The 19,595-nt window shown below is 42.4% G+C and overlaps 1 protein-coding gene across 5 annotated transcripts in view; it reads left to right on the top strand.

Moving 5' to 3' along the window:
* The window catches only part of CPNE4 (copine 4), a 517,058-nt gene that overhangs the window by 292,517 nt on the left and 204,946 nt on the right, over window positions 1–19,595 (top strand). Inside the window, exon 1 of one of the 5 annotated variants that reach the window (XM_087892522.1) lies at window positions 17,275–17,558. The exons of the other annotated variants lie outside the window; for them this stretch is intronic. The gene's annotated coding sequence lies outside the window, so the exon portion shown is untranslated. Of the gene's footprint in view, window positions 1–17,274; window positions 17,559–19,595 lie in introns of those variants that run through there. 5 annotated transcript variants of the gene reach the window in all.

Raw genomic sequence — 19,595 nt, forward strand, 5'->3', positions numbered from 1 at the left:
TGGTTGTTAAGAATGCTGCACGGGCATAAATGTGAGGATGGTCATAAGTGTGAGGACCAGTCAAAAGTGCGAGGACCTGTCAGAAATGACTTTTTTCAGCCCTCTGGTTAGTCCTTTTGTGCATATGGACTACTCAGAGGGCTGAAAAAGTTATTTTTGACTGGTCCTCACACTTTTGACCAGTCCTCGAACTTACGACTGTCCTCACATTTTACATTTTTGCCCTATCTTGTCATCATGGTGAAGAGAAGCAGTTGTGAAATGAGTGACATGGTTGTTAAGAATGCTGCACGGGCATAAATGTGAGGATGGTCATAAGTGTGAGGACCAGTCAAAAGTGCGAGGACCTGTCAGAAATGACTTTTTTCAGCCCTCTGGTTAGTCCTTTTGTGCATATGGACTACTCAGAGGGCTGAAAAAGTTATTTTTGACTGGTCCTCACACTTTTGACCAGTCCTCGAACTTACGACTGTCCTCACATTTTACGTTTTTTGCCCTATCTTATCACCATGGTGAAGAGAAGCAGTTGTGAAATGAGTGACATGGTTGTTAAGAATGCTGCACGGGCATAAATGTGAGGATGGTCATAAGTGTGAGGACCAGTCAAAAGTGCGAGGACCTGTCAGAAATGACTTTTCAGCCCTCTGAGTAGTCCCTATACACATAGCCATGGCCACCAGGTCACATGACCAGCTAGCCACGCCCACCCAGTCACATGGCCTCCAAGCCACGCCCACACAATAAGCCACGCCCACAATGGTGTCCTTCTTACCAATGTTAAAATCTGTTCACCTTACCCTATACACATAGCCATGGCCACCCAGTCACATGACCAGCTAGCCACGCCCACCCAGTCACATGACCAGCTAGCCACGCCCACAAAATAAGCCACGCCCACAATGTCCCTCTTTACCAATGTTAAAATCTGGTCACCTTAAAATTGGAGCCACTTGTGGGTCCAAGTTAAAGGACACAGGGGTTCCTTTATATTGTCCTAACTCCTCACTGAATACATCAGCAAATTCAGCTGTCAAGTCTTGCCACCTGTCATGGTTGACAGTGTGTATTCTTGCAATGCTTAGTCCCAAGGTATCGAACCAGTCTAACCCCAGTAGACTGGGTAAGGCTCCTTCTACAATGACTAATTTCAAAGACCCCTGAAAGTCCTTATAGGCGACCCTAAACTTGCCAGAGCCAGCAACCAGAATGTGATTGCCCTGGTAATCATGTAGCCGGACATAACAAGGTGTAAGGCGTCATTTGGACATAGAAGGCAGTAACCTTTTAAGGGTACTCCAGGAAATGAGAATAAGGGATGAGCCCTTATCAATTTCCATTTTACAAGGCTTATCGTTAATGTTTAGAGTGAGGTAAATTTTTATCCTCAAATCATTGCTGGCATGGTCAATAATAGCTTCAGGGAGGCAAGGCTCCTGATAGACGGTGAAACATTCTTCACTTTTCCTGTCTGCCTGCCTGCCTGCCTGCCTTGCCTGGGCATAAATTCTTCCCTCGGGGCACTTGGAGGAGAGCCCTTGGCTGGCTGAGGAGCACGGCAAACCCTTGCCAAATGTCCTTTTTTTCTGCAGCATCTACAGACTGCCTCCTTAAATTTACAATCAAATCTGTGATGGTTTCCTTCACAACCCCCACAGGGAAATTGTGTTCTCTTTCCTGACCCATCCCCTTATTTTTTTTGAGTTGCCCTCAGGCAGCTCACTGCTTCCACTTCTTCATCGGAGTCATTCTCCTCCTCAACCATTTCCTGATGGACGGTTGAGGGTTTTCCTCCTATAGAGGGGCTCATTGTTTTCTGGATTTCTGAGGCTGATCAGTGTGACAACTCCGATGCTGTAGCCTCCTCCAAGGCTGACTGCAGGGTCACATCTGTCTGAGCCAAGAGACGGCGTTGCAATTGGACAACTCTAACCCCGCACATTAACTGGTCTAATAATAGCTCTTCGAGATAGTCCCTAAAATCACAATATAAGGCAGCAGTTCATAAAGCTGCCGTATATTGATTGATTGTTTCCCATTCTGCCTGATAGCGATGTCTAAAAGCATGGTGCCTAGCTACCCTTGAGGGCATACCCAGCAGAATATCCCATGACACATCTTGGACCTTCTGGGGTGCTAAAAGAGCCCTAGCATTTTCAAACATATCGTGACTGCAAATACTGAGGAAAACAGCTTGCTTACATTCTCTTGGTAGTCCCTTGTAATCGTTGGCCACCATAAAACAATCCACTTGATCCAAAAAAGAGTCCCAAGTTTCTGTTGCCTGGTTAAAAGATGTGAAAGTAGAAAGGGTAGCCATCTCCTTGATGAGGAAGTGCTCGGGTATTTATTGTGCAACGTTTTGTCGCCTCAGTCAGCTCTTTTTTTTCCCCCTTGTCACCGATGTTCTATTTATAGAACGGGGTAGGCAAGACAGGATAACAATTAACAGGTTTTATTGCTAACAATAATCAGCTAATGGTGGACTTGCTCTGTGCTAACAATGTGGGAGCAAGCCGGCTTCTATTCCTCTGACAGCTCTTATATAGGCAAGCTGTCAGTTATTGGGCCAATCAGAGGGTGTCCCTTTCCCGCCTTCTGTGTGCCGGCGGTTCAGCCAATCAGGAGCGCTTCTGCCTCCACGTGTTGCTGAGGGGAACATAACACTTATCCTGCCTTTCTGCCACTAAGGAAGCAGTTAGGCTGCCGTGGCTGGGCCTGGACAACTATTCAGTGCAGTTCCTATGGTTATGGAATTATTGTATTTGGATCAGTAGTGGCTTAACAACTGTGAACCAACCCAGGCACCTACCTTCACTAATGATGAGAAGGAATCAACAAAATTCCACACTGGATCAGTCGTCACCCGAGTCAATAAAGACCGTGTCAGATGCTATGGCTCCTGGACATCTGTCAAAAAAGGGGCTAAAGCAGTGGTTCTCAACCTTCCTAATGCTGCAACCCTTTAATACAGTTCCTCATGTTGTGGTGACCCCCAACCAGGGGTGGGTTCTAAATTTTTTTACTACCGGTTCTGTGAGCGTGGCTTATTTTGTGGGCATGGCTAGCTGGTCATGTGACCGGGTGGCCATGGCTATGTGTATAGGGACTACTCAGAGGGCTGAAAAAAGTCATTTCTGACAGGTCCTTGGACTTTTGACTGGTCCTCACACTTATGACCATCCTCACATTTATGTCTGTGCAGCATTCTTAACAACCATGTCACTCATTTCACAACTGCTTCTCTTCAACATGGTGATAAGATAGGGCAAAAAACGTAAAATGTGAGGACAGTCGTATATTTGAGGACTGGTCAAAAGTGCGAGGACCAGTCAAAAATAACTTTTTCAGCCCTCTAAGTAGTCCCTGTGCACAAAAGGACTACCCAGAGGGCTGAAAAAAGTCATTTCTGACAGGTCCTCACACTTTTGACCGGTCTTCGCAGTTATGACTGGTCATCATTTATACCCATTGTAGCATTCTTAACAACTGTGTCACTCATTTCACAACTGCTTCTCTTCACCATGGTGACAAGATAGGGCAAAAACATAAATTGTGAGGACAGTCGTAAGTTCGAGGACTGGTCAAAAGTGCGAGGATCAGTCAAAAATAACTTTTTCAGCCCTCTGAGTAGTTCATATGTATAAAAGGATACAGCAATAGAGAGGGATGAAGGAAGGGAAGGGAAATTAGAGTAGGAGTGAGGGTAAGAGAGGGAGGAAAAGAGGAGAAGAAGGAGAAAGGAAGAGGAAGTAGGGAGAAGAAGAAGAGGGGGGGAAGAGAAAGTAAGAAGGAAAGAAAAGACAGAGGTGGTAGGTTTGAAGAGAAAGATTGCTGTACAATAAAAAAGATGAAAGGGAAGAAAACCAACCCCAAACAAGTATAAAGATATTAAGATAAAGAATGAATTGTTAAACTTTAAAGAATAAAAGAGAACAAATATGAATAAATAGCAATAATTAGAAACACACATACAAACATACAATGTATTTTCTTTGAACAGAGTATTTGGCCGGTTCACAAATTTAAACAGTTGTAGGAGGTTAGCACCCACCCCTTTCCTAGAAGAATGAAATATTAAAAAGGCAGAATATTATATTTCCCTGGATGAGAAATGGAGAAGCATATTTTACAGACAAAGCAGCTCCCACCTTCCTGCCCCCCGCCCTTTATTAATGGGCCAGAGGCAGAAAGTCAATCCTTTGTCAAAGGACATTTGCAACACAATAGCAACAGAAACTAACACAATGGGCCCCATCTAGCAACCGAAACTCACCACACGTGACCTGGGAAGCATGTGACCTGGGAAGCACATGTGACCATCAGCCAGCAAGGCTAGCTAAGACCCCCACCCCCTGGGAGTCTGACAACCAATCAGGATACTCTTTCGGGGCCCCAAGAAATGCAAAGCCAGAGAGAGCATAAAAACCCGAGGATTTACTGTATCTGCCCCTTTTCTGTTCAGGAACTCAAGCCATGTGATCCTGTCCACCATTAAACCATCTTTCCAAGCAGTCTCCATGTTTCCAGTGTCTTTTCCCCACTTGGGAGCAGAACCCAGAAGAATATTTCTTCCAACACAGTGTTTAGTCATTTCAATTAAATTTACAATTTCTTTATTTCCTTTTTACCATATTTATTCCTCATCTATTTTTTTAAAAAAAACAATATTACCCTTCATCCTCATCTCTAATCTTAATCCAATTCAATTTTTCCCTTCTATTCTATATTATACCCCTTCACATTGTCATCTATTTTTATACCCATCCTCACATTGGTTAATTATGTAATTATTTAATACAGTTGTTTAATACAAATTCAACATTTTAATATAAATCAATTAGTTATATAACTATCTTTTTTGTATATTAATCAATATGAACATGAATATTCCAATTATTTCCATGCAATCCAATTTCTTACAAATCAATTAATTATATTTACCAATAATAATAAACCAAATAATATATATTCCTCCAAACCACAACTTAACCATTTCTGCTTTCAACACAATATACAATTAATAGTATCTCAATTATTACAATTCCCTAGTTAAATAGAGCTTTTTTTCTTTTGTGTGTTAAAATCTTGAACCTCCTCTTTTGCCCTAAATTTCCCATTGTTTGCAGTTTTGCACCTACCTTTTTTGGTGAGGAAAAAGAAAAATCTCTCTGCCTCATTTTGTCACGTTGCAGCCTGCTTACTTTCAATTTCGCTTTTTCAGCATAGCTAGGGGGAAAAAAATCTGCTCCAGGAATTTACCTCTTTGCAGCTAGCTAGCAACAGAGCCCTCCGCAAAACAGCTGAGAGTAGGGCGGCCTTTTGAAGCCCCGTGGCAAGAATTTAAAGTTTTTTTCCCTCTAGCCATCAGCCGGGACTCCGGAGACAGCAATAGATTGGGAGTGGGCAGGGTAAGCGAATGGCAACCGGCGATCCAAAAGAGGCAGAGGGTGAGGGTGAGTGAAGGCATGGGGGGGCGAGAGAGGGCTTTGGCGACCCCTGTGAAATGGCCGTTCGACCCCCAAAGGGGTCGCAACCCCCAGGTTGAGAACCGCTGGGCTAAAGGGTTCAGTTGTTACTGCTAGAGAACCAGGGCGTGCAACTGCAAACAACTAAAACAAAAGTGCAAAACTTGAACATCCGAAGAAAATTGAGAAATCATCAAATATTATTACCAGGCAGAACCAACAGCCAGGGGATTTCCAAAAAAAAAAAAAAATGATGCAACTTTGAAAGGAAAAACACCCAGAGAGTGATGTAACTGAACAAAGATTAATGGATCAAAGAAGCTTCATCATCCGAAATAAAGTTTTCACAGATGTGGAAATGCAACATCTAGAAATATTGGCTAAAAAGAAAACAAGTAATGATGAACAGGCTGGAGAAACTGTTCCAACACCTAAGCAAACTGACCATCCAGTGGAAGAAACCAACATACAGGATGAAAATCCTTCTGTGCAACAACTCAAAAGTGTAGAGCTAAGTGATCTAGCAAAAATGCTGAAAGAAAAGATTGAAAACCACATCAAAGAAAACATAGAAAGAAAAAAATTACCTACCATTCACAAAGTGCATAGCAAAGGAGTGAAAGATCTACTAACTGCCATGAACAGCATTTTAACGTCCATCCCATCCAGCACACCATATGAAACCAACCAACTAATGTATAGCACAGCCGCCATTATAATTGCAGAATTGGGTTATAAAATGCCAAAAAAGAAACCCACTGGAACACCAAAGTGGAAATTCAACTTGAAAATAAAATTAAAAAAAACTACGAGGGGATGTCAGCAATCTGAAGCACTTGAAAGAAGGAAAATTAAATAACAAAAGCTGAAAAATAATTTACACAATAAATACAACCTGGAGGAAAAAACAATAACGGAAATCATGGAAGAAATAAAACAATGTGTAATAGCAACAGCAAAGAAAATTGAAAGATACGAAGGACGAATTAAACAATATTGTGAAAATGTCCAGTTCAGAAGAAACCAACACCTCTTCTACCAGTCCCTTGATGAAAATCAAGTCCAAACTAATGTTCACCCATGTAAAGAAAAAACTTTGAACTTTTGGAAAGAACTGTGGGAAAACCCAGTGGAACACAACAAAACTGCCTCCTGGATCAAAGATATTCAACAACAAACAAGACAAAACAAAATGGAAAATATTGTAATAACAACTGACATGGTTGTAAAACAAGCAAAGAAGGTCAAGAACTGGAGTGTACCTGGCTGGACGAACTGCATGGATACTGGCTAAAACACCTGACCAGCCTCCATTATCTCATGGCCACTCAATTTGATCAAATGCTTCAAAATGCAACAACTGAAGAATGGTTAACAGCTGGTCGAACATATTTGATAATGAAAGATCCAGAAAAGGGCACAGAGCCAAGCAACTATCGCTCAATTACTTGTCTGCCAACAACATTCAAACTTTTTACAAGAATACTGGCAAATTCAATATTCAATAATCTGATGGAAAACAGTTTGTATCCAGTAGAACAAAAAGGAAATTATAAAAAATCAAGAGGAACAAAAGATCAGCTGCTCATTGACAAAATGGTACTAAAAAATGCAAAACGAAGAAACACGAATTTAAATATGGCATGGATTGATTACAAGAAGACATTTGACTCATTACCCCACAGCTGGATTAACACCTCTCTGGAAAACTTTGGAATCAGCAAAAATATTTGTACATTTTTGAAAGCAAATATGCAAAAATGGAAAACAGTTCTAACAGCAAATGGGGAAAACATTGGTGAAGTCAACATCAGACGAGGAATCTTCCAGAGGGACTCACTTTCACCACTACTGTTCAACATCACATTAATTCCATTGACAATAATCCTATGAAACACAAAACTGGGATACCAAATCTCAAGCCAACATGCAAGATAAACCATCTACTATACATGGATGATTTTAAAATGTATGCAAAAAGCCCCACTGAACTTAAATCAATACTCAACACAGTTCAACTGTTCAGCAGCGACATCAAAATGAACTCTGGACTTGAAAAATGTGCTATATTATCCATGCAGCAAGGAAAAATGAAAGAAATAGAACGAATAGAACTGGTAAATGGAAACATAGTAAAAGCATTAGCAAAGGATAATGGTTACAAATACCTAAGCATATTGGAAGCGGATAATATCTTGAATGGAAAAGTCAAAGAGTTAATGCAAAAGGAATACATCAGGAGGGTCCACAAAATATTAAAATCAAAGCTGAATGCTGGAAACATAATTAGAGGCATTAATACATGGGCAGTTCCAGTGATAAGCTACTCAACTGGAATCATCAACTGGACTTTGGCTGAACTGGAAAACTTGGACCGGAAAACGCGCAAACTTTTCAATGTGTACCACACTTTACATCCACGAAGTGACATCGACAGGTTGTACCTGCCAAGAAAAATAGGGGGCAGAGGACTATTGCAAATCCATCAAACTGTAGAAGAAGAAAAACGAAGTTTAAATGATTATGTGAACCAAAGTACAGAAAAATTGCTGCAGGCTGTGAAAACAGAGAACATTATAAAAACAACAGAAACAAAGGCAGAATATAAGGAAAAACAGCTGAATGACAGATTAAATAGATGGAAAATCAAAGCTTTGCATGGACAGCACTTGAAAAACATTGAAGGAAAATGTGATGACAACTTTACATGGCTTAAGATGGGAACCATCAAGAAAGAAACGGAAGGTTTAATACTCGCTGCTCAAGGACAAGCACTACAAACTAATGTCATGAAAGCAAAGATACAAAAATCCACCGACAATCCAAACTGCCGACTTTGCAACAACAAAGTCAAAACTGTTTCACATTTAATATGTAAATGCAGCAAAATTGCACAAACTGATTACAAAGCTAGACACGACCGAGTTGCTAAATTAATCCACTGGTCATTATGTAAAAAATATGACTTATCTGTATCCAAAAAGTCATGGGAACATAAAGTGGAAAAAGTTATTGAAAATGAGAAGGTGAAGATCTTGTGGGACTTTCGAATACAGACAAATCGTCACTTGGAAAACAACACACCATATATCACAGTTGTCGAAAACCAAAATGTACAATTTATTGACATCGCAGTACCAGGGGATGCCAGAGTCGAAGAAAAAGAACTGGAAGAAATCATGAAATATCATGACCTGGCCATTGAAACTACACGGCTATGGATGAAACATGTAACCGTGATACCCATTGTCATCGGGGCACTTGGTACCATGTCCAAGAATTTGATAAGATACATCAATAAATTGCAGCTTCCTGCAATAACACCAGCGGAACTGCAAAAAACTGTGCTACTTGGAACATTGTACATCTTAAGAAGGTACTTGGTTAATACCAAGGCACTGGCAGCAACCCGTATCAACCATTAGCACCAGTCAATGGTATTTGTGATGCATTTTTGAATGTTCAGTTGACTGAGTTTCATGTTTAATGAATAAAGTAAATAATAATAATAATAATCCACTGAAAAGCCAAACTGCCGACTTTGCAACAACAAAGTTGAAATTGTTTCACATTTAATATGTGAGTGCAGCAAAATCGCGCAAACTGATTACAAAACTAGACATGACCGACTGGTCATTATGTAATCCACTGGTCATTATGTAAAAAATACAAATTATCTTCCTTTAGACTTCCTTGTAAGAAAATGCAAATATGCTTCAACTCTTCTCACTGCTGGATATTGCACTCTTTGGCAAGAATCGCTTTTTTATGCAAGCACTACAGCGACAGTAATTTTCCAAAATGCAATTACTACTCATTAAGGGCATTAAAAACACTATAATGTAATACCCATATGAGTACAAAGTATATATCTCATAACTACAAAGTATGGGAAAGTTCACATATTTTTGGCAACTAATTGCAAGCTCTGATTGGGGGATTGTTTAGATCCAAACCTATTATTCTTTTATTCGTGCATATTTTATACTATCACAAACCAAACCAAACAATCCTTTCTTGATCTCCTGTCTCTTGTGAAAGGTATCTTTTCTTAGCAGCATTCAGAAGATTTTGACTAGATGTGAAAAGCACTAAATTTGGAGAACAATATGATGTGGTTTGTGAAGGAGATCAGTCAGCACTCTTGTAGGATATAACATCTATGTAAATATGTTCCTGGGTCTTGGCATTTTCCAAGCCTGGCTAAAGATATGCAGTATGTTACAATTTACAAAGCTTAAAATAGCTTAGCACAGTATTTCTCAATCTCAGCAAATTTTAAAATGTATGGGCTTCAACTCTGAATTCCCAGGCCAGCACACTGGTTGGGATAGTTTAATCCCACATAATTTAAAGTTGCAGAGATAAGAAACACTGCCATAAAAGACCATTTTCCAATCAAAATAAACTTGTTCTCTATTGAATTTTCCTGGCAATAGTGCAGAAGTGATTTAAAATTGCTTTCTTCTGGGATGCTTTTCAGCTTCCTGTTCTAGTCTATAGCATTGGTACTCCCTAGTAATCTCCTGTCAAAGCATAAGAGGAAGTATAATTCTCTTTTGGAGACTGTCTCTGTCTCTCTTCCTCAGGTTTTGTATTGCAATTACAACAGATTTCCTCTTGGAATGACCCAGTTTTGGATTATGCTCCAGGAGATTTTCCTGGTGCTGAAGGTTAATAATTCAACATATATTGTATTTTAGCTTGTATTTAGTATGATAATTTAAAACACTTTTCACAGAAGGTTTTGATCTGCTACACATTTTATTGAAGTCTTGAGTTTTATTACATTGCATGCATTGAGAAACTATATTTCTGAAAAATGCTTTACAAAACTTTGAAAAAAATAATATTGGAAATGTATCCTTTATAGTCATGCTGGAAAACTTTAGGCCATCAGTCAGGAATTCAAAGTCATTAAAAAATTTGTTTAATGCATTAAAAGGAGTATAGATGGACAACTCATGCTTAATTATTATCTGGCATTCCAGGATTACTGATAAGGCAGCAATTCCATAAGTGAGTCATATTGTAGGAATTTGATGTTCCTTCAGAAAGTTGTTCTTATAGTACGAGATACCTGTAATGTGGCTCTATATGCTGGTCATAGGGTATTATCGGAAATTTAAAAAGTTCTAGAATCACCTGGTAGGAGATACTGTAGTTATTCAGAGAATATTTTGTTTTGTGATCCCCTTAGTGTTCTGTTCCCCAGGCATCTGGCTCCACTGGGAACAGGCAGTTAAACTTTAGCAAACAGGTTTTCATACAGATCATGTATCCTCAAAAATCATAGGCTTACAATCATGGTGAGTCATGGTGAGATTCATCCTTATATTTCATAATCTGTCCCATTTCCTAATGTAAAATGATAGTAGATCTGTCCCCCTGTTCAGAAAGCATGCTTCTCACCTCTGTGGCAATTCATAATGGCCGGGCTTTGTTCTACATCCCAGGCAGAGAGCCTTAGTGGCCAATCAGACACACAGATGTGATCACATGACATGGACTACATCTCCCATAATGCAATCTCTTTCTACATCTCCCACAATGCAATCTCTTAAGGAGGCAGCTCTTAATTCTTGGTAGAAGAACCTTGGTAGTACAGTGGTCTAAAGCACCCTGTTATTAAGACCATCTGCCTGCAATTACTACAGGTTCGAATCTCACCAAGGCTCAAGGTTGACTCAGCCTTCCATCCTTTCTAAGGTAGGTAAATTGAGGACCCAAGTTGTGGGGGCAATAAGCTGACTTTGTATAAACATACAAAAGAATGAAGGCTATTGCTTAGCGCATTGTAAGCCGCCCTGAGTCTCTGGAGAAGGGCGGCATATAAATCAAATTTAAAAAAAAGTAACTAATTCGCTTTAATTCATCATCTGAACAGCACACTCCCTGCCTGGAATTATAAAATTCCACTACTAACTAACTATTTAACTGAGATAAACAAAGGCATAGCAGAAAACAATACAAAGTTAACTATCTAATTGACTAAAATAAGCAAAGTTATATCATCAAACAATGCAAACTGTAAGGTTGATACGAGGCATGCAAAGCTTGAGGTTCAATCTTTGAGTTCTTTAAATTTGGTCTTCCGTCGCAGCAGTTCCAGATCGGTGACTGGCCTGGTGTAGAGCTGCTTGGTAGAAGTCAGGGGCAGTCCTGTAGCCGGACGATACAAACCGGTCCTATGATGGCTCATCCAAGTTCTGTCTTGATGGCACATGGAGAGCTTGCTGAGCCTTTGATCACTGCCTGGTAAGGGAAGGCTTTGGGGGCATCCACTCCCAACAGGAGCAGGATTTCAGCTTCGGGATCTAGGGCAGGAAACTGATTAGCAATGTGTCTCAAGTGACCTCTGGCATCGCAATCTGACTATGATTATCTGGTAAAGCGTCCCATTCTAGCAGTGGTGGCAATGTGAATTTAGCACTCCCATCTATTGATTCTATGCAAAATCTGGTGGCTTTCCTCCCTGCTGTGTGCTGTAACCCAGTACATGTTGAAATCGTGAAGTGCGTTTCTTCGGTTTGAATGTCAAAGCGGTCAAAGAAAACTGATTTGGCTAAAGATTGATTGCTCTGCGTGTCCACTATCACATACATTTTCACCACTTCTTCTGGGTGTCCAGCTGGATAGACTTTAGCTAGGCAGATCTGGTGGCATGAGCAAGGGGATGGTGAGCCACCGCATATCGACATGCAGTTGACACTCGTATCTGGGTGTTTTTTCGTTGTCGTGCTGAGACTCATTAGTCGGGGTATTAGGAGTCCACCGTAGAGTAAGAGTCGACCATGGAGCAGGAGTTGGTCATGGTGTCATCTCATGGTCTGGATGCAGGGCAGTTGGGTGCTGGTTGCTTCGTCACAGGTAACAACTCACCTTTGCTATGCAGTCTTTGGCTATGTGCTCCTTAGATTCACAGCACTTGAAGCAAACTCTGATCTGAAGCATACTCTTTGATCAAATCCTCTCTTTCCTTTAGGGGTTTTTGGCAGAATCCTCTGCATCTATTCAGAGTGTGCGAGGTCTTGTGCAGTGGACATAATATATTTCCATTTGTTGTCAGAGGTTTATGTTGAACTCTCTTTGAAGGTTCCTCATCTGAGTTCCTTGTGGGCAAGGTGCTGACCTGTGTTTTATGCACAGACACGGAGGTTTTTTCCCTTGGGGCCTGCACTGAGCTCTTGATCGAACCAAGGCTTTGGTTGGTTCTTCTGCTGGCAGAGATCCCTTGCATTCTAAGATTTTCATTTCATGGCTCATTGTACAGCTTTGATATGCGGGCAACAAATTCTTGAAGGGCGGTGAAGAATGGGTCTCTGCCAAGGTTCTTCACCCTGTAATTATCAGCCAGGTTGATCCATGTGTCAACCAGTTTCGGTGATAGTTTTTTAATGATAGAACTTTGTGTCTTAAACAGGTGGAGGCAGCTAAGTCCCGGCAAGGTGGGATTCATTTGTGCTGACCTCAGCTGTGTAAGGAGGAAGGAGAAGTGCCATAGTTCTTCAGGGTTACTGAGGTCTATGGCAGGAAACTGATCGACATGCTCTAGGAACGAGGACTCTGTCAGCATAGGTGCACCATAACGCTCATCGAACATTTCCCATGATAGCCTGAGGGCTTCAACTGGCTCGTACAATTTTGATGCGTAGACCTCCTTTACTGCTCGTATTGATTGTGGGCCTAGCCATGCTATCATATGGCCAAGTTCCTCGGCTGGGCTCCAACCATTCACCCTTAATGGCGTTTACAAAAAGAAGCTTCCGCAGCATATAATCTGTGCCTGATTCGTCGGAGAACTTGAACACTCCCCTAGATGCTAAGTCCATCCTTCTCCAGGATGTTGTAGTATCCTTTTGGACTTTAGGAGAGTTATATGATGGGGGAGTGGCAAGGTGTACCCCACAGAGTCGGCTAGGGCAGGATCATGTGCCAACGACAGCTGGTAGTTCCTTACAGAGTATTTACAGACAATTTCGTCTTCCCATGCCACGGGTGATGATAGCTCTTTTTGCTGGCAGGCAAGTTGAGTACCTCCATTGGGCCGGATATCTGCACTCGGAATACCTGGAAGGTTTGGCAGGAACTCCTTAGCCTCCATGTTGAGATTGTATATCGCAGCTTGTGCTTGTGTACCTGTCTGCTGAGGAGCCTTCACTGCTGCTGATAGAGTACTGTGGTTGCCCCGTATGTCTTGGTTTGTCGGGGTAGGTTGTCCACTTCCAAAGACGGGGTCTTGTGGTCTGGATCTTATGATATCAACCATCTGAGTAGTTCGTAGATCTGGTGGTTGAGGTTCTCCTGCTTGTCCCTGCTGTGGGGAGTTCTGGTCCTCAACACAGGCCTTGACACGCTCATACGAGTTCTCCTTCTCCAACTGTCCAGGATTGAAGTTGAGTGAAGCGTGGTTAGCCTCTGCCTGTAAAGCTTCAGCCAGTGCTACTTTTCCCTATGTCTCCCTTTCGTACTTCAAAAAGACAAGTCTGGACTGAACTCTGGCCATTTCTTCCTATTGTCTGGCCTGAGCTTTGGCCATTTCTTCTTTCTGCAATTGCTCTTCCTTTGCAACGCTCAAGGTTGCCTTGGCTGCCACAGCTTCGGCTCATGACTTTTCAGCAGCTAGACTCCCTGCCATCGCAGGGAGATCTCTGGTTATGGCGAGAAGATGCCTTGGAAGAATGGTAGGAACCTAGGATGGAAGCTTGCTGTGAAACACTGCTGCCTGTCTGTTCTGCCCCAGCTATGGACCCCAAAGAACACAGCACACACAAAATCCGTACAAACCTTAGTTTACTAATTAAGGACTACTAATGAGCTTTCTTAGTAGTTGTTTGAACACAAGTACAATTTAAATCAGTCTTTTCTGAACAAGGGCTGTTAATTTAATTTCATTAACAGCCGACAAGAATTCAAAGAATAATAACTCAGTTCTGAGGCACAGTATTTCAGATAACCATAATCTTACTGTGGTTGGCAGAATGCCCAGAAGCAATTTGCAGGAAAACTGATAAGAGAAAAACAAGAGCCAAAATCAAACGTTTCTGGAATCAAGACTAGAAGGAATGTGAACAAAGTTGTTTCCTGCAAATTGTATCAGTCATCGTCCTTCCTTAAATAGGCTAGGGGAGTGGCCAATTAGCCCCAAGCCTTACTCTCGAGGAGACCTCCTCCTGAGGAGCCACTCCTGCCTTTATCGAGAAGAGGCTCCTCCTCTTCTTCCTCTTCATTTATGGGAGCTTTTGGAGGTTCTGAAGGCCCTGGCTGAATCCCTGCCTCTGGCACCACATTTCCTCCAGCCTCCTCATTATCTGACTCAAATGCCAACTGCACAGGCTGCTGGCACAGCACCACACCAACCTCCTCACTGTCGGAATCAGCTACTAACTGCACAGGCCGCTGATGGGCCACAACACTGTCTGAGAATGGGATGGTTTATGCAAACGATAGGTTGCTTTGGACTCGGCCTTCTCGTTCACAGCTTTCTTGGAAGAATGAGCAGCAGACGCATGTGAGTGTTGGGGTGAGGAGGCTTTCCTAGAAGAGTGAGTGGTGGGCTCCTGAGGTACCTGTGATGGCACATGCAAACGATAGGATACCTCGGATTTGGCCTTTACATTTGTTGTGATCTCCGCCTGGAGATTGGCTTGAGGCTGAAGATCGATTTGGGCAAAGTCTATTTTGCTTAGAAGGAGCTTTTCTCACTCTCTGTTCAGTAGTTGATGCATTGGATGTCCTCCTGGAGCCCCTGGTCTTCTAACTTCGCTTGGATGAGGATCAGGTGGTGTTCACAATCCTTCCATTGCAGTACATCTTCTCCTTATCCTTCTCCAATATGCTAATGTGCCCTGGTGAGAACCTCTGTTTGGGAACATTGTAAAACTGTATCAATTTCTCCCAGGATCTTTGATATTGTAGATAGTATTTATCCCATTCCTCTAACAGGCTCAATCGCATGGCATCGGTAAGCTTTCTGTGCTGTCTCAGGTCATAGGTTTTTTTGCCTCTGCCTCTTTTGGAATTTGGACATCCAATTCTGAGTTTGTATCGAGGTTAGGTGGGGGAAGGATCATCGTTCCTAATGAATCAGATGCTTCTGCCATGATTGGACAAGACTCCATGATGTCTGATACTTCATACGTGTCAAGATTGGCTGGAAGGACCAACTCTGCTGACACATTAGAGGCCTCAGCCATGACTGGGAAAACTCAGTGGATTTCCTGGATACTTTAGGACCACTAGAGTTGCAAATTTGGAGCCAGAGAGCAGAGTCGATGCAGTTCACTTATTGACCACTAGGGTGCGTTGCAAACTTTCAGAGACATCGTTATAGGTTGCCTTCTGACCACTGGAGTGCGTTGCAAACTTTAGGAGACGTGTTAGCAGTTTGCCTTCTGACCACTGGGGTGCGTTGCAAACCTTAGGAGACATCGTTGCAATTTGCCTTTTGGCCATTGGGCTGAGTTGCAAATTCTAGGAGACATTGTTGCAGTTTGCCTTTTGGCCATTGGGGTGCGTTGCAAATGTTAGGTGACATCGTTGCAGTTTGCCTTTTGGCCACTAGGGTGCATGCATGCATGTGGTGTGGTTAATGCAATACACTTTTTGGCCACTAGGGTACGTTGCTTGCATAGCGGCATGGTTGGTGCAGTACACTGTTTGGCCACTAGGATGCATTGCTTGCATAGTGGCATGGTTGGCATAGTACACCTTTTAGCCACTAGGCTATAGCCACTGCTGTAACCTAACTAACCTAACCCAGCTGCTCTCTGGTTCCTTCACTTGCTTGCTTGCCTAGACCACACAGTCCCCACGGCCCAACTGATCTCCATGCCTCGCCTGCTTGCCTGCCTTCACCACAGCCTATCACGCCAACCATGTGGCCCAGCTGATCTCCCTGCTTTGCCCGCTCCCCGTGGATGCCCATGAAGGTAAGGCGCTTGGCCGAAGGGCCGCCTCGGTGGGCGTACAATTTTCTGAATGTTGTTGGCTGCCCTGCTCCCTCCTGGTGGTTCTCTAGCCTGCCAGAGTGCTGCCTTCCCTGCTCCAGGAAGACACAGCCTCTCTATAGCTGGCCGAGGAGGGCACCAGCAAGGGAAGAGGTTTACAAGCATGCGGGATCATGGAGCTATTTGTCTGAGGTTTTTACGGCCTGCCAGGACAGTGAAATCCAAAACCCGCCCAAGAATCAAGAGAAGTGTGTAGGCAAATCCCTTTGGCGCTGTGAGGTGTGTGTGTGTTTGCTGTGTGTGTACATTTAAGGCCAAGAAGGAGGAGAAGACTTGGCTGTACTTTTCCTGCCTCCCTTCGCAGTGAATCTGCTTGGAAGGCAGCTGCCGCAGCCTGTCCCTTTATGATCCTCCAATTCTCCCCTCCCCCCGCTACCTGGCTTCAGCATGCAGAGTGACCAGGACCAAGAGAATCAAGCCCTTTTCCTTTGGCAGCAGCGGCCCTGCTTGGCTGTTTTTGCACAGGGTCAGATGGCAGGCAGCATCGAAGTACTTTAAAAGGACAGACCGCAGCAGCTGCCTTCCAAGCAGTTTTGTTGTGAAGGGAGGCAGAAAAGTTCAGCCAAGTTGTCTCCGCCTTCTCAGCCTTAAATGTACACACAGAGCCAACACACATACATCTCATGGGGCCAGAGGGACTCACCCATGCTCCGTCTCCTCGCAGAAGGTCCCAGTGCCAAGAGATGTGTGCGTGTTTGCTCTGTGTGTATGTTTGAGGCCAAGAAGGAGGAGACGACTTGGCTGAACTTTTCTGCCTCCTTTCATAGTGAAGCTGCTTGGAAGGGAGCCTGTCCCTGATTTAGTCTGATTTAGCGAGACAAAGCAGACGCCTTGGGCCAGGAGGGGAGAGCTGGTTTTTTGGGCTCGGGATTGGATCTTGGCTGCGGCATTGGAGGTTTCATTAAAAGTCCTTTTTAAAAAGTGTGGCCGTGGAGCATTTCTTCACACGGGATCTCCCAGCAGTGAGGAAGAAGAGGGAGAAAGGGGTGGCTGCTGGCAGAGAGGAGAGCACTTCTGGGACAAGGGGAGCCAGGAAGAGAAAAGGCAGCTTGCAAGATCAGAGGCAGGACAGCAAAGCAAGCGAGTGAGTGAACATTTGGCCTGCTGGGTGGGCTCTTTATTCCCCCTTGCTCCCAAGGCAACTGGGTAGCATCCATCTCCTCATCTGAGAAGCAACTGAAGAGCCTTCTTGCCGGGAACGCTGCCCTCATTCAGATTCCCCACCTCCCTCTGGCAGCCCTCGGCTGAGCATGGCTGTCCCACCAACCAACACCAGCTTTGGTGATACCACCACCATTTGCACCCAAAATCTTTCATCTTGAAATGTTTCTTGAAAGCCACCCCCAAAGGAGTGAGCAAAGTAGGCTCCTTATCCTACATTCTCATTAGGGGTAGTCCTTGATTTATGGCCACAACTGAGCCAAAATTTCCATTGCTAAGCAAGATTTAAGTGAGTTTTGCTCCATTTTATTATTTTCCTTGCCACTGTTAAGTGATGTTCAGTAGTAGTAAATAAATAGATTGTATCTCTATTTGAGTTAACTGAAATCATTGGGTAACCATCAGTGTAGGACTTCATTCAGTGGAATTTAATTCAGTCAGCAGGATCTTCCTTCTTTTCTGTATTTACCTGCATACTCCTCAGTCTATTTAGGTTTCTCAACTTGAAGTGGATATGTAAGATCCTACAAGTTGAGAATCAATTCCTTCAGAATTCCTGTTCCAGGACTGGATGATTAATTATATCACTGTGTTTAAGTGCGATAGCTCTGTCAATCCATTTGTAATGGTAATATACTGTAGATATGCATATCTTAGTATCTTTAAATGAACTTAATCATATAGTTTAATTTACAGATTAAATTAGTGCTAGGGGAAAGCAGCTCTAACACAATATTTCAACTATACTTGGAAAAGGTTAATTTCACATTAGTTACTGGTTGCTATTTTCAAACATCAGTTAATGCAAAAACAAAAACTCTAACTGACCTTTTTCATTGGCTTTTCATTTGTGGCATGGAGATGAAATAGTGTGAAAACATAGTTAATAAAAACAGTCTTGGGCTCTGGAGTGAAGTGTAAATTGCTTTATGTTTGTATTGCAAATTCATAGATTATATTTTTCTTCCAATATTTCTTACTAATTTCCCCTTATCCTATAAATAATATTATTTTGTTTCCTTTTCAGTTGCAAGATTTTCTTTCATAGGCTTCCTGAATGTAATCAATACTTAGGCACTGACAATGGCATAACTACATATTTCAATAAGTAAAAAATGCTTTACATGTCATTGGAACTGCACTGCTGACTTTTCTTCATAGGAAATAAGGCCCACTGAATATAGTAGAATACATAGCTTTGCACTCTTAGTACTATAAAAAATGTTTATTGGGACCGTATTTTTATTTTCACATTACTAAAGTTAGACAATTATTAGACAATCCAAATGTATAATTAGCAGGAAAACTCTTGATGCTATAATTCAGGTTGCCTTTTCAGAGTTCTCAGGTAGGATTATCAGGTATTTGAACAGGCAAAGGAGGACACTGACAATTGGAAAGAAGAACAAGTGGGGGGGGGGCGGGAAGAGAAGTACTGTAGGCTACTTCTGCTGATCACAGGCTGCCAGCAGTTTGGCAGTTCAGGTCTTACCGGCTCAAGGTTGACTCATCCTTCCATCCTTCTGAGGTGGGTAAAATGAGGATCCAGATTGTTGGGGGCAATATGCTTAGAGAGGGCTGAAAAGCACTGTAAAGCGGTATATTAGTCTAAGTGCTATTGCTATTTTGCCAGATGGCTGATCACTCTAGTTTCATGCCAAGGAGAGCTATTGTATTTGGTTTCTATAATCTCTTGAACTTCTGCAGATGCAAATCATTGAGTGAGAGCCATCATATTCTGTTTCACACTCTCATATTCCTTCTTGAGCAGGTATAACCTACGTTATTCATGGCTATTGATAGAAATCAGTCATGAAGGGAGGACATAAAACTGTTACAGACCCAGATTGGATTTGTTTGCTCTTCTGTATGTCAGAATACGTGACAATAAATATAAATTCATTCCTAATCTAATCTGTACTAGAATCTGTACTAGATAACAGATGCTAATATGAAGTTG

This window comes from Pantherophis guttatus, chromosome 4 (genome assembly GCF_059756535.1).
Source record: "Pantherophis guttatus breed Tessera chromosome 4, ASM5975653v1, whole genome shotgun sequence".
NCBI lineage: Eukaryota > Metazoa > Chordata > Lepidosauria > Squamata > Colubridae > Pantherophis > Pantherophis guttatus.